We start from the raw sequence: 12,086 nt of genomic DNA on the forward strand, positions 1-12,086 counted from the left end.
CATACTTTCAGAACAGTAAATTAGGGGATTCGCTCCCTCGTTTGAATGCGGTTGTCACTTCCAGAACTTTGAAGTATGTACTCTCTTTCTGTCTCTGTCTAGCTCTCACTGGACTGGAGGGATTGTTAGGAGAATGCATTGCAGCTGGAGGATGGTTGTGCTGCGTTGCTGTGTGCAGCATGCAGGCCTGTTTAAATAATGAATGAGGCGTGCTGCTGTCACACAGGTTGTTTGCCTACTGTTAAACGCTGCACTGACGGCTGGCACAGCGAGTTGTTAAAGTGTTAGGCCTACACCTCCGCCAGGAATTTATGTGGGTCTCCAGAAAGTTCCTCTGCTGTTCGTTCTGATCAAGGACCACTCTCCAGTCTCTCTCCTTCTGCATCTCCGTCTCTTTCTCTCCCTGTTTCTCTCTCCTCTGTCCTATCCTTTATCTCATGCTCTGTAAGTACATCTCTTACATTGCTGAAAAAGTGTGTGGGTTGACTAATTGTTCATGGTTGTCAGGTTACCATAGGAACAACTAGTTGTTTAGGCTAGCTATTTCATCTTCATTTGTTCTTTAGTTTTGATCGTTTTTAATAGTTTAGTAGTAGTGCTGATAGTGTGATAGTTTGCAGAAGTAATATGTATTTAAATTCTTCAACTTTAACATGCAGCAGATACAGCCTCACATTTGAGTTATTTTGGAATTTTGAGTATATTTATAATAAATTATTATTATTATTATTAGCCATAAACAATAGTAGCCGTTATATAATAACAACAACAACAATAATAATAATAATGATAGAAATAATAACTACTATGATTATTATTACTATTATTACTACTACTACTACTACTACTACTAAATAATCGTCATCATATTCATTGTAGTTATTATTATTATTATTTCTACTACTACTAATACCACTCAGGTGAACCTCAAATCAGATGTATTAAACATCACTTCCCTAAAAATGATTAGTTTACTAGTCGATTTAAAAAAATCAGTTTCACATATCTCACGAACAGTTACAGATGGTCCTCTCTCTTTTCCATCCTCCGCTCTCACACTCTATTGGTGAACGGCTCAGTGTGAAAGAAAAGTTATCAACTCTTCTCTGCTCATTACATCATGTCGTGAAGGCCCTTTTCACAGCTCCCTGGACTTCTATCAACGAATGACAGTTTAGCCCTCAAGGGTGTGGACGTGATGTGTTCTTTCTCTCCCATCAGAGGATATCTCGTGCCCATGCCCGGATGCCTGTTGTGGTCCTCTGCTGAAGGAGAAAAGGCGAGGGCCCAAGGATTATGATGGCATGCGTTCGAGGACAGCGGCGTGTGGACGGGCGGACGTGTTTATGGCGCGAAGGCTGGGTGTCAGCCGGAGGGGGCGGGAGGCAGGCTGTTAGTGTGCCCTTGTCTGCCTTAGACCCCCCCACATCCTGGTCAGGAGTCAGTCTTAGAGGAGCAGCTAATAGAAGATTTATGGCTCACTGAATATGCAGATCTGCTTGGTGCGATTGACCAGGATCCACACGCTGCCCTTGGGTGCAGCTTTGCATTCAGAGGAAGGTAGATAAAAAGGTGGTAACTGTATGGGGGTGGTGAACAGGCGGCGTAAAGAGAGTAAGAGGAGAGCATAATAGAGAGTAAAATGCACTGGCAAATTAGGCACCCTCTCATTTTGAATAGCCCAACAAGATTGTACGGGCTTCGCCAAAGCAGCTATTAGTCATTTTTTCTTGGGGGGGATGAAATCTTCCTGTTTTTTTCCTTTGTTCTCTCCGCTCACTTCTTCCCTCATTTCAGGCAATTTGAACTCCATTTGCAAGAGTGCAGAGGCTGTTGGAAAGCAGATGTGTTTTACTTTATTTGAAATATACATACAGGCGTAATGAAGCTGCACCGTGACCGGGGCTCAGCCATCATATAAGTGCTTCTAGTTGCCGGCTCTCTGATGAATGTGTAGGTAAAGACCAGCAAGGGACGTCCGTGCTGTTCACCGTCTAGGAAGTAAGCACTGAGATGGAGAAATTATAGAGCAGTGCCCGGTCTGCCAAATGAATAGGCGTACTGACAAATTGAATTGAGTTGCATCAGAGGGCCTCCATTTAATCTCCTAAGTCTTTTTCGGCCATTAAAAGAGTCGTTCAGAACCCATCATGGCTGCAGGTCCTGCCACCCTGCAAAACGCTCTTTATATTCTGACTACTCATCTCTCAGATTTCAGCTTGGCTTCTGAGCGCAGGCGGTGTTTTAAAGTGTCTCCGTGTTTATGCCTTTGATTTAACCTGACAATGGCTTTGTTCAGACAGGCACCAAATGTTTTATTTTTGGTTTATCGACTCAAGTGTAGATCAGATTTCATCACCCAAAATGACAGAGAGAGTCGGTCTTAAAGTTTAGATTTATTCTTGTGTGAACAAAGCTAGTTGATGTTGTTGAGAGTGCATATAATAGTTGACTAGACGTTTCAAGAGTCTCAACACAGAATACAAATGAGCGATTTACAGGTATTTAACATCGGTCAGCATCCACGTTACAACATTGGCAGTTTAGGAGATATTGCAGAAAATGGGTTATTATATTTATTTCAGATCTTTTTATTAGCATTTTCAGCGACTGAACAACAATGCATCATATAGATGAAACGGTATGTATTAATCTTCCCCAAATACCTTCTCCTCACATAGATGGGTTATTATATGTATATATACATAATTTAGCATATATACCCATGATGATATATGACCCTACATCCTTAATTGTGCGTTAAGTCTCTCAGACCATGATAAGAAATGTTAAATCTCATCACTCACATCTGTGTGACCAACACCACAGGGAAGAATTGTGTATTTTGACAAGAATGACGTTTTAGTGCCCCCTACTGGTCAGATGATAGAACATCTGGACATTTTTGATATGTCATGAATTGATTACAGTAGATGACAAAACGGAAAACGGAGTGAACATGTGCCAAATGTAACAAATATGATTTAACAGTTTTGTTTATTTAACTTATTGTGATTCAAGCATTAGACATTTTAATATTATTCATTATGTTGGATAAATCGCTTATTTGGAAATGTTTATATTTACTGGCAAAAAACATCAATGTGAGTGATACAGGGAAAACTCATTCTGGGTTTTCCCTTTATTTGTCATGCCTAAGGAAAAGTGTCGCACCCTCCTGTCTTTCCTAATGGAGACAGTATGAATTGCTCTGACATTTATCTCACACTAACAGCATCACTGATTCCCTAGAGCTATAAAAGTCCAGCAGGTAAAGTTTATGTGGGTGTCTTAAGTGTATTACAACGCATCTTTACAAATTGCATTAGTGAGTCATTGCCTTCTGCCTGTTTTCAGACTGTCTTGAGATAAACACTCTGACTTTCAGTCTCATCACTTGGCATAGAACCTCTGTGTGAACAGAAATAGGGAAAGCGAACAAGGAAAGGAAGAGATTAACGTTGTAAGAACAAGAAATGTAAGAATAGATCCACTCATTCGTTCATTCATTTAAATAGTTTTCATTCAAAATGTAGAAGCTATCTTTATTTACTAAAGGTCTACACATAATTTAAGTTTAGGGTGTGCTGGTCGTCATTGGAGTACTATTGGAGGATGCAGCATCATGCAAATGTTTGTCATGATGCTCTATTTGTAGTAATACTTGATACTTTATTCCATCAGCGAAGTGTCTGATAAGGAGGTAACCAAAATAGGCTAGTCACATGATCTTAAAAGGATTATTCACCCAAACTTATTTCGTCATATACTTGACCTTATGTCATTCCAAAACGGGATGACTATTTTGAAAAAATGTTGCAATCAAACTATGCTGGCTTTGATTCTTGTACTTCTGTCAGTCGGTGTAACCTGTAAACCTGTGTATGTGGCGCGATCGTCCCTTTCCCTCGCACCGCGTGCCCCTTAAACCATGAGTGCCGCCTATAGGAGCCGCCATGGGAGTTCTGACGCGTGTGCTTTGATAGTGTGTCAGAGCAAATTAGCTTCTGTGTGCTGGCGTCTTGGCACACAATGCTGCTTTCACTCCTGCCATCACCCCGCATATGTGCACAAGATTATAATTAATAAGCAAGCCCGTCAATCACACTTTAATAATAATAATTTAGCATTTAGGGGGCAGAGTGAGGTCATTGGCATCTGTGCCTTTGATGTGGAATATGAGCTGGCTAATAGGAAGGCAGTGGGGTGGGGAAGGGGGGAGAGATGGAGGGACGATATTCACCTTGTTCAGTAGTTGAACTTGGCTATCAACACGGTCACATCAGTGGAGCTTAATGTGAGATCGACACATCTGTAGCAATAAAGGAAGCTAGTCATTTTTAACACTTACATCCTACTTCTAGCATATGCTGGATCAAAAGTGTCTCTTTTTCTTGATGCACTTGCTGTACAAAAAAATGGTGTTGTATTTTCTGTAGAATGTAAAATTAAGGCTGTAACTGGCAAGGGCGGTAACATTGTTTCAGTTTAGTAAAATGAACAGTCACACTGTCTCTCAATCTCTCTTTCTGTCTTCCCATCGTTCACTGAGGTGACCATATTGCCATGGCCCTGTTCCACCATCCCTTACTACTCAGACACATCCGCTAATTGCAATCAAAATAACAAAACAACATATGTCAACACCCCAGAGACCACAGCACTGGTGTCCTGCAGTCACTGAAATGAAGAGTGATGGTTGACAAATGAGCGCTTGATTGGTTACATAAATTACTTTCAGTAGACGGAGCATCGCTCCAGGCATTGCAAGCAAATGCTCATCATTAAACTGGGGAGGGCTGCGGAAGGGAGAAAAAGAGAAAGTAAGATGTAGAGACAGTGGATGGAAAAACAGTAGGTGTGAATATGATTATTTGCACACCATTGCAGAGACATTTTAGTGGAATGTACATATTTACACTACATTCAAGTATCTTTTTTTTATTGTTCTTGAGTGTTTTCCTCACTCCTGTAAGTGGCTTTGGATGAAAGTTTCTGTTAAATGCCTCCATTTAAATGTAAATGACTGTTTTTGGACAGGTTTGGTTGAGCTGTTATCTTTTCAGAGATTCCACAAACCATTTAAATCCTGCAAGACGTTAATAACACTGGTCCAGCAGCATTTCTTGCTTCAGTACAGGACTGTATAAAAATGTTAAACATTTTAAAGACCTAATTCATATAAATGGAGGACAATAAATAAACATGAGGTGCTTCTGGAGTCTTGTTTACATCTTGCAAAAGGGTTTATTTGCAGATAACATTAACATTTTTTAATTATTTGTTATCTGTTGTAAATATAATGATTCAGTAAGTTAACAATCTCACCCATTGTGGCTTTACCTGTAGTACTGCATGCATAAACAATACTTCACCACAACCAGGGCTGGATTGGCCATCGGGAATACCAGGCTGATGTACTTTTTGGGCCGAAACGGACGCATGGGCCAGAGAGACGGACGGATTAGAAGCGTGAATCGGGCGCGTATGCACAAAACGTGAATGCAGTTGCGAATCGGACATGTATGCAGGAAAGGCAATGACAGCAGCACAACCTACCACTCGCACCCCAGCCCAGCACCCCACCCCGTCGACAAAAATGGTGGAGGGTCGAAGCTGGTCAAAAATGCCAGGGCCAAATTTACATCCCAGTCCAGCCCTGACCATAACCATGTTAAGATGTGACAGAATTTTTTTTCATTTATTCATTCATTTATTTACTAATAAATACACACGTCTTTGACAAAAATCTAAATAAGAAATAAAAAAGTATAAATTATTCTACACTTCACAGTTGCCTGGTCATCTATGCATAGCTGCTACTATACTCAGTTAGCTAAAGCAGATGGCACTGACTGAACAGACAAGACTACCTCAGTCAGGTGTTAAATGAAAACATTTGAGAAATTCCTAACCAGACAATAAGTAAACTTATTACACGGCTCGTTGGATTGCTTAATTCTTATTGGCCAGTCGCGGCAATTGCAGGTTCGTTATTCCCAGATAACAACCTCTTAAAACGAATAACACACGGTAACCCGGATGCAGCAAATCATTCTGACATAAATATGTCTTTTAATAACATATATGCCATTATATTTACGTTTCAAGTCGGGTCCTGATCGCACTGTCGGGGCTTATTTCTGCGATAACAACCGGCTGCCTGTACATTATCCCTTACATAATTATTGATTATAAATATGAAGGATGCAGCCTTTGAGTTTTGTGAACTTTGATATTTTGTTAAATATCAAATGGCAATGATTTTGTTGTTTACTCAAGCAAGACCTTTATTACTGTTCATTTGAAACATGTAACTATAAGTTCAATATAATATTGTGTTTCAAATCATCCATTATGGTACATGCTATTTAAAGAATGAAGACTTTGAGAAAATGATTTAAAATGAATTAGCTACCATTTTTTGGATTTCTGCCTGAATTTGACATTCCCAATTTTAAATGCACACCATATCCACATACAGTGGTGTAAATACAAAATGTTGATGTCATATTCCAGGAAACCCCTCCAAATTGCATATATAACACATCTGAAAGTTATGGAAGCCCAATTCGGCCACGTGATAAAAAAAAATCAGACTCTACAAAGTCATAATTATGAGATACAAAATCGAAATTATGAGATTAAAAGTATTAAAGTAAAAAGTATTTGTTAAAAGTATTTGTAAAGTAAAGTTAAAAGTATTTGTAGTATTTTAGTAATTTTTCTGTTTGATGAGGCTTCTAAAATGGGACTTCGGATCAGTTCAAAACAAATGAATCAGGTTGCTTGTTTCAGCCTAATTAAATAAAATAAAAAATGTACAGTTATTTATATTTACACCGTATTAAGCAACGGATGTCGCAAGCGTGCAGTGTCTTGCCTGCACTGCGCATGTTAAATCATAATTTCAATTTTTTGTCATAATTACGATTTTCAATCTCATAATTTCGATTTTTGTATCTCATAATTTTGATTTTTTATCTCATAATTATGATTTTTTGTCATAATTACGATTTTCAATCTCATAATTTCGATTTTTGTATCTCATAATTTTGATTTTTTATCTCATAATTATGATTTTTTATCTCATAATTTTGATTTTTAATCTCATAATTATGATTTTTTATCTCATAATTTCGATTTTTTTATCTCATAATTTCGATTTTTGTATCTCATAATTTCGACTTTTTATCTCATAATTATGACTTTTTATCTCATAATTTTGACTTTTTATCTCATAATTATGACTTTTTATCTCGTAATTATGACTTTTATCTCATAATTTCGACTTTTGTATCTCATAATTTTGACTTTTTATCTCATAATTATGACTTTTTATCTCATAATTATGACTTTTTATCTCATAATTTCGACTTTTGTATCTCATAATTTCGACTTTTTATCTCATAATTATGACTTTTTATCTCATAATTTCGACTTTTTATCTCATAATTATGACTTTTTATCTCATAATTTCGACTTTTGTATCTCATAATTTCGACTTTTTGTCTCATAATTATGACTTTTTATCTCATAATTATGACTTTAGAGCCTGATTTTTTTTATCATCCATATTCGATGGATGTGTTGTTTGTTACAAATATCAATTTCATACATCATAATTCATTCGACTTGCATTCGATCTGTGGTAAAATATCAATAAATCCAACTGGAGATCTATATTCTGTAGAGTAAGAGCTTTCATTTGATATATGACTTGAACATGTTGGACATATTTGAGAGTTATGAAAAATGTTCATGATCATAAACATACAGGATTTTAAAGGGGCTATGACACTGGGATATGATGAATTTCAGCCTATAAGTTATTTTATGTACGATAAATGACGAAATGGTGCACTTCTCCAGAAACTAGAGACTCTAAGCTTTCAAATGATGTCACAAATGATAGTTAGAGTTACAAAAATACATGTAAACATTAAGGGAATTCTTTTATGACGTAATATTGAACAGAGTTTAACAGAGAGTTTAACAGGTTAAAACTGATTACTGTATGGGATATGACAATGCATGTACCTATTTTTGCCAATAGAGGGCAGTAATTATTTTTCAGACTTTCAAAAAATCTGCTCGACTACCAGCTGTTTTGTAAGTTATATCATGTATGTTTTTATGCCTCGTCCTTTAAGAAACATATTTTCTTTTTTACACAGTAATATCCATCTCTTTTGATTTTTGTAATTGTATGCATAAGCCATGGTTTTAACAAATAAGGTTTGAGATTGTAATGTTAAGCAGTTTAGCAGTCCTAAGAATATAAACGAACTGCCTGCAGATATCATAAATATTTATTTTATCTTTCTTTTTTTTAGACTCATCAAGCTTTTTTGATATGTATTTATTAGAAATTATTGTTGATGATATCAAACTGACTGACAGTTACTGGCTTATTGTACTAAATATTGATTGGAATAGTGTTTATGATAATCTTGGGAAGAGGACAGGCTGTCAAGCTTACAAATCCACAGATCTGACAGAACTCCGAGGAGAAAAGATAGAACAAAGGAAACAGTGTGAGAAGGAACGCTTATGCTAAAATTATGACTAGTGTTTTTAATGCTCAGCGATGAAACCTAAGAGAGAAAAGTGTGATGAAAGAGATTAATGAGAGAATGTACAAGTAATGCAAACTAAATATGAAAAGATATCATCTTTTATTTTGCTGTAAGACGCAATGCATGGTTTATACATGATAAACAAAGAGAGAGAAGGTAAAGGAGCAGAAATGTGGGCTTATGCTGCTCTCAATGTCAGCTCACATCAGAAATCTAAATGAGAGTGTTATCTGAGTCACCATGCAGACATGGCAACAGCGACTCATTTACCCCTAACTTTTGTTGTACTCTAACTAGAAGACATGTTAAAGAAATGTATCCAATGCATTTTGCCTTCAACAAAAGCAACTCTACAGTTTTTCTCGATAGCTAACACACAATTCATGAAACAATTCACCATTCTCTCACAACTTTTAACACATTCTCAGAACAATACACCTTGTACAAACCCCACACAAAAACGTCCTCATTTTGCAAAGGTTTAACAAGTTCTCATTCAGAAAACACAAACACATAATATAATGAACTGAAGTGTCAACATGCAAACTCAAATAGCACACATTTAGCTATCAGTAAACATTCAGTACCAAAACTAATGACACAAATCACAAACTCAGGATAATATGAATAGGAACACAGGTAATTGTGCATTCTCGAATCATCTACAGGGCTTTATACTACTTGCGTAAACATAGAGTATAAATACAGTACACACTTTATATGAGCGACATTTCACTATTCTGTATCCAATAAACTGTAACACGTTTACAACCTCAAATTTGTGATGGTCAAGTTTATTTGCAGCATTTATTGCATGTTCTGTATATTTACAAAACTTTGAGACGACTATACTTACAAAAAATCTTTTGTCAGACGACCAAGAAATTGCTATAGTATCCTGTAACGAAATTGGGCCAAAGGTGGATAGGATGCCATGTTTATTTATATATTGATGCAATTGCATTCTGTATCGGGTTGCATGCCCATTTTATATAGTTTTTTGTTTTTTGAACTTTTCTTATCTTCATCTACTTTCATCTAAGATTACTTACTAAAAGTAGTGTAATTTTTGTTTCCTAAAGCTCATTGGTGCATTTTGCTCATTCTGCACTCTTTTAGGTTGTGTATTGTAATAGACACTGAGCTCTCATATTACTATATTCTTAAATCCCAATAAGAGGTTTTAGTAACAGTGTTTTCAATTGATCTCACCAGTGTCTAAGACTATGTTGTAGTGTGAGTGTTTCTGAGGGCTTGCGTGTCTTGTTTGGGACAAAGGTTTGCTTTTTCAGGAAGTTTTAATGGTTTTGAGTGGAGATCTTCATTTTGACCCAAAAATAGGATGTTGAGAGAATTGGGTGAGAAGTTAATGATTTGTGTTTAGAGTTTGGAGAAAAGGAGCCATAATTTCAGGAAATGTGTTTAAGCAATTGAGAATAACTGTAAAGTAGTTTATCATTCATTTTCTTTCAATTAGGGACATGTATGAGGAATGTAGTAAATACAAGCTACCTCGTCGAAATGCTGTTCAGATTTAGCTTTGGAATTGAAAACCTATCGTCTCTTTTTCCTTCAAATTGTGACTATGCTTTTTTCCTTCAGTGACCCACATAGTGCTGTTTTTATCCCTTTATTCTTCCTTCACAGCATCTAACTCGTCTCTAGCAGCTTAGCCTGTTCTTTGACAGGACATGTAATAGTCTACAGTATCTGTAGTGTAGGAATTCCCTATAGCTTATTGAATGATTGTGATATCTGTCATGTAGTGATAGGATTTCTAAAGTGTCTAATAGTCCCTGGGCAGGAGTCCGGTAATTGATAACCCCTGTAATGTGTTTCCTGTTGGGTAGGACCCAAGGTAAATGGATTATCTTCATCTTTTGAAGTGTCTGCCATTGAGTTCAGTAGCTCCTGACTATTTCTGGTGGGCATTTTGAAGCGTTAGAGCTCTCCATTTGTGTAGTCCCCTGGGCCCTGGCTTTATGATACTGTAAAGAAATACATGATCCGGTGTGGTTTCAGAACCCTTCAGAAAAAATCTGAGTTCAGATAAACCCCTGCAATGTAAGATTTGACTGTTAAAGAAGTGTGTTGACTATTTAGGCATGTTTGAAGCGCTGGTTTGTTATTATGAGTCAGTGGTGAATGTACAGTACAGTCCATGTATTATACATGTGTGTACTATATATGTGTATAGTACTGTATGTTTTTTGCAATGTGTCAGGGATAATTGGATCGCTCAGGGGAAAGAACAAGATGATGGACGGCAGCTTAACAAGACAAAGATTGCACTAAATGGGATTTCAACGAACAGAGAATCTATAGCCAAGGCAGTTAAGACCGAGCTGGTCACAGACTGCCAGCTAGAACCTGGCATCCAGCCCATCTCCACTATTAGAGGGAGAGTGCCTTAAAGCGACAAAACTGAGACAATGTGCTGTTTCTCACCTCAACAGAAAGAGAGCAGACAGTGCTAAGATAAGCTGGTTCACAGTGTTGTGTACCTGAGAGAAGACATTTAAAATGTCCTCAAAAATTCTTGATGGTCTTTACATTTATCTTCATGTGTGGAGACCACCACTAAATGACAGTAGTTACAGTAACTAGATAGGTACATTTTCTGAAGAAAATCTGATGATGCTTTGTGGCAAACCGCAGAACTGGGCACTAGAGTGATAACACATTAAGCCACGAATGAATCTAACCAATCCCCATGTCTCTACGATGTTCTGATGCAGAGATATACATATTGCTAAACTGTTGCTAGGCTAATATGTTTGGTTGCTATGGGCGTGGCATCTGCACTTGATAATACTCTAACCCAGTGTTTCCCAACCCTGGTCCTCGGGCACACCTTCCAGAATGTTTTAGATCTCTACCTATATAAAACACCAGAATCAACTCATCAATTAGGTGTTTCATATAGGGAGAGAACTAAAACATTCTGGAAGGTGTGCCCTGAGGACCAGGGTTGGGAAACACTGCTCTAACCTATGTGTGAAACAAACCAACCCCCGTGTCGCTACAAAGTTCCTATGCAGAGATACAGGTTTTGCTAAATGGTTGCTAGGCTAACCTGTTTGGTTGCTATGGGTGTGGCTTAGCATTTGCCAATTGATGATGCTCTAAGCTATGAGTGTAAAGAACCAACCCCCGTCTCTCTACGATGTTCCGATGCAGAGATATAGGTATTGCTAAACAGTTGCTAGGCTGACATGTTTTGTTGCTATGAACGTGGCTTCGAAGCTTCATGATGATCCTGGGACACTGATTGGTTGCCTGAGTAAAACGAGCCCACCCCCTTGTCTCTATGACACTGTGTTGCAAAGATATCCACCTGAACCTTTTATAATGGGAGTCTATGGGATCGGTTGCTAGGTTGCTGTAAATGGTTGCTATGGGTGTGGCTTAATAGCTTCAAGATGATCCTGTGACACTGATTGGTTGTGTGAGTCAAATGAGCCCACCCCATTGTCTCTACGACACTGTGTTGCAAAGATATCCACA

Source organism: Triplophysa rosa, linkage group LG9, assembly GCF_024868665.1.
Source record: "Triplophysa rosa linkage group LG9, Trosa_1v2, whole genome shotgun sequence".
In the NCBI taxonomy this organism is placed as follows: domain Eukaryota; kingdom Metazoa; phylum Chordata; class Actinopteri; order Cypriniformes; family Nemacheilidae; genus Triplophysa; species Triplophysa rosa.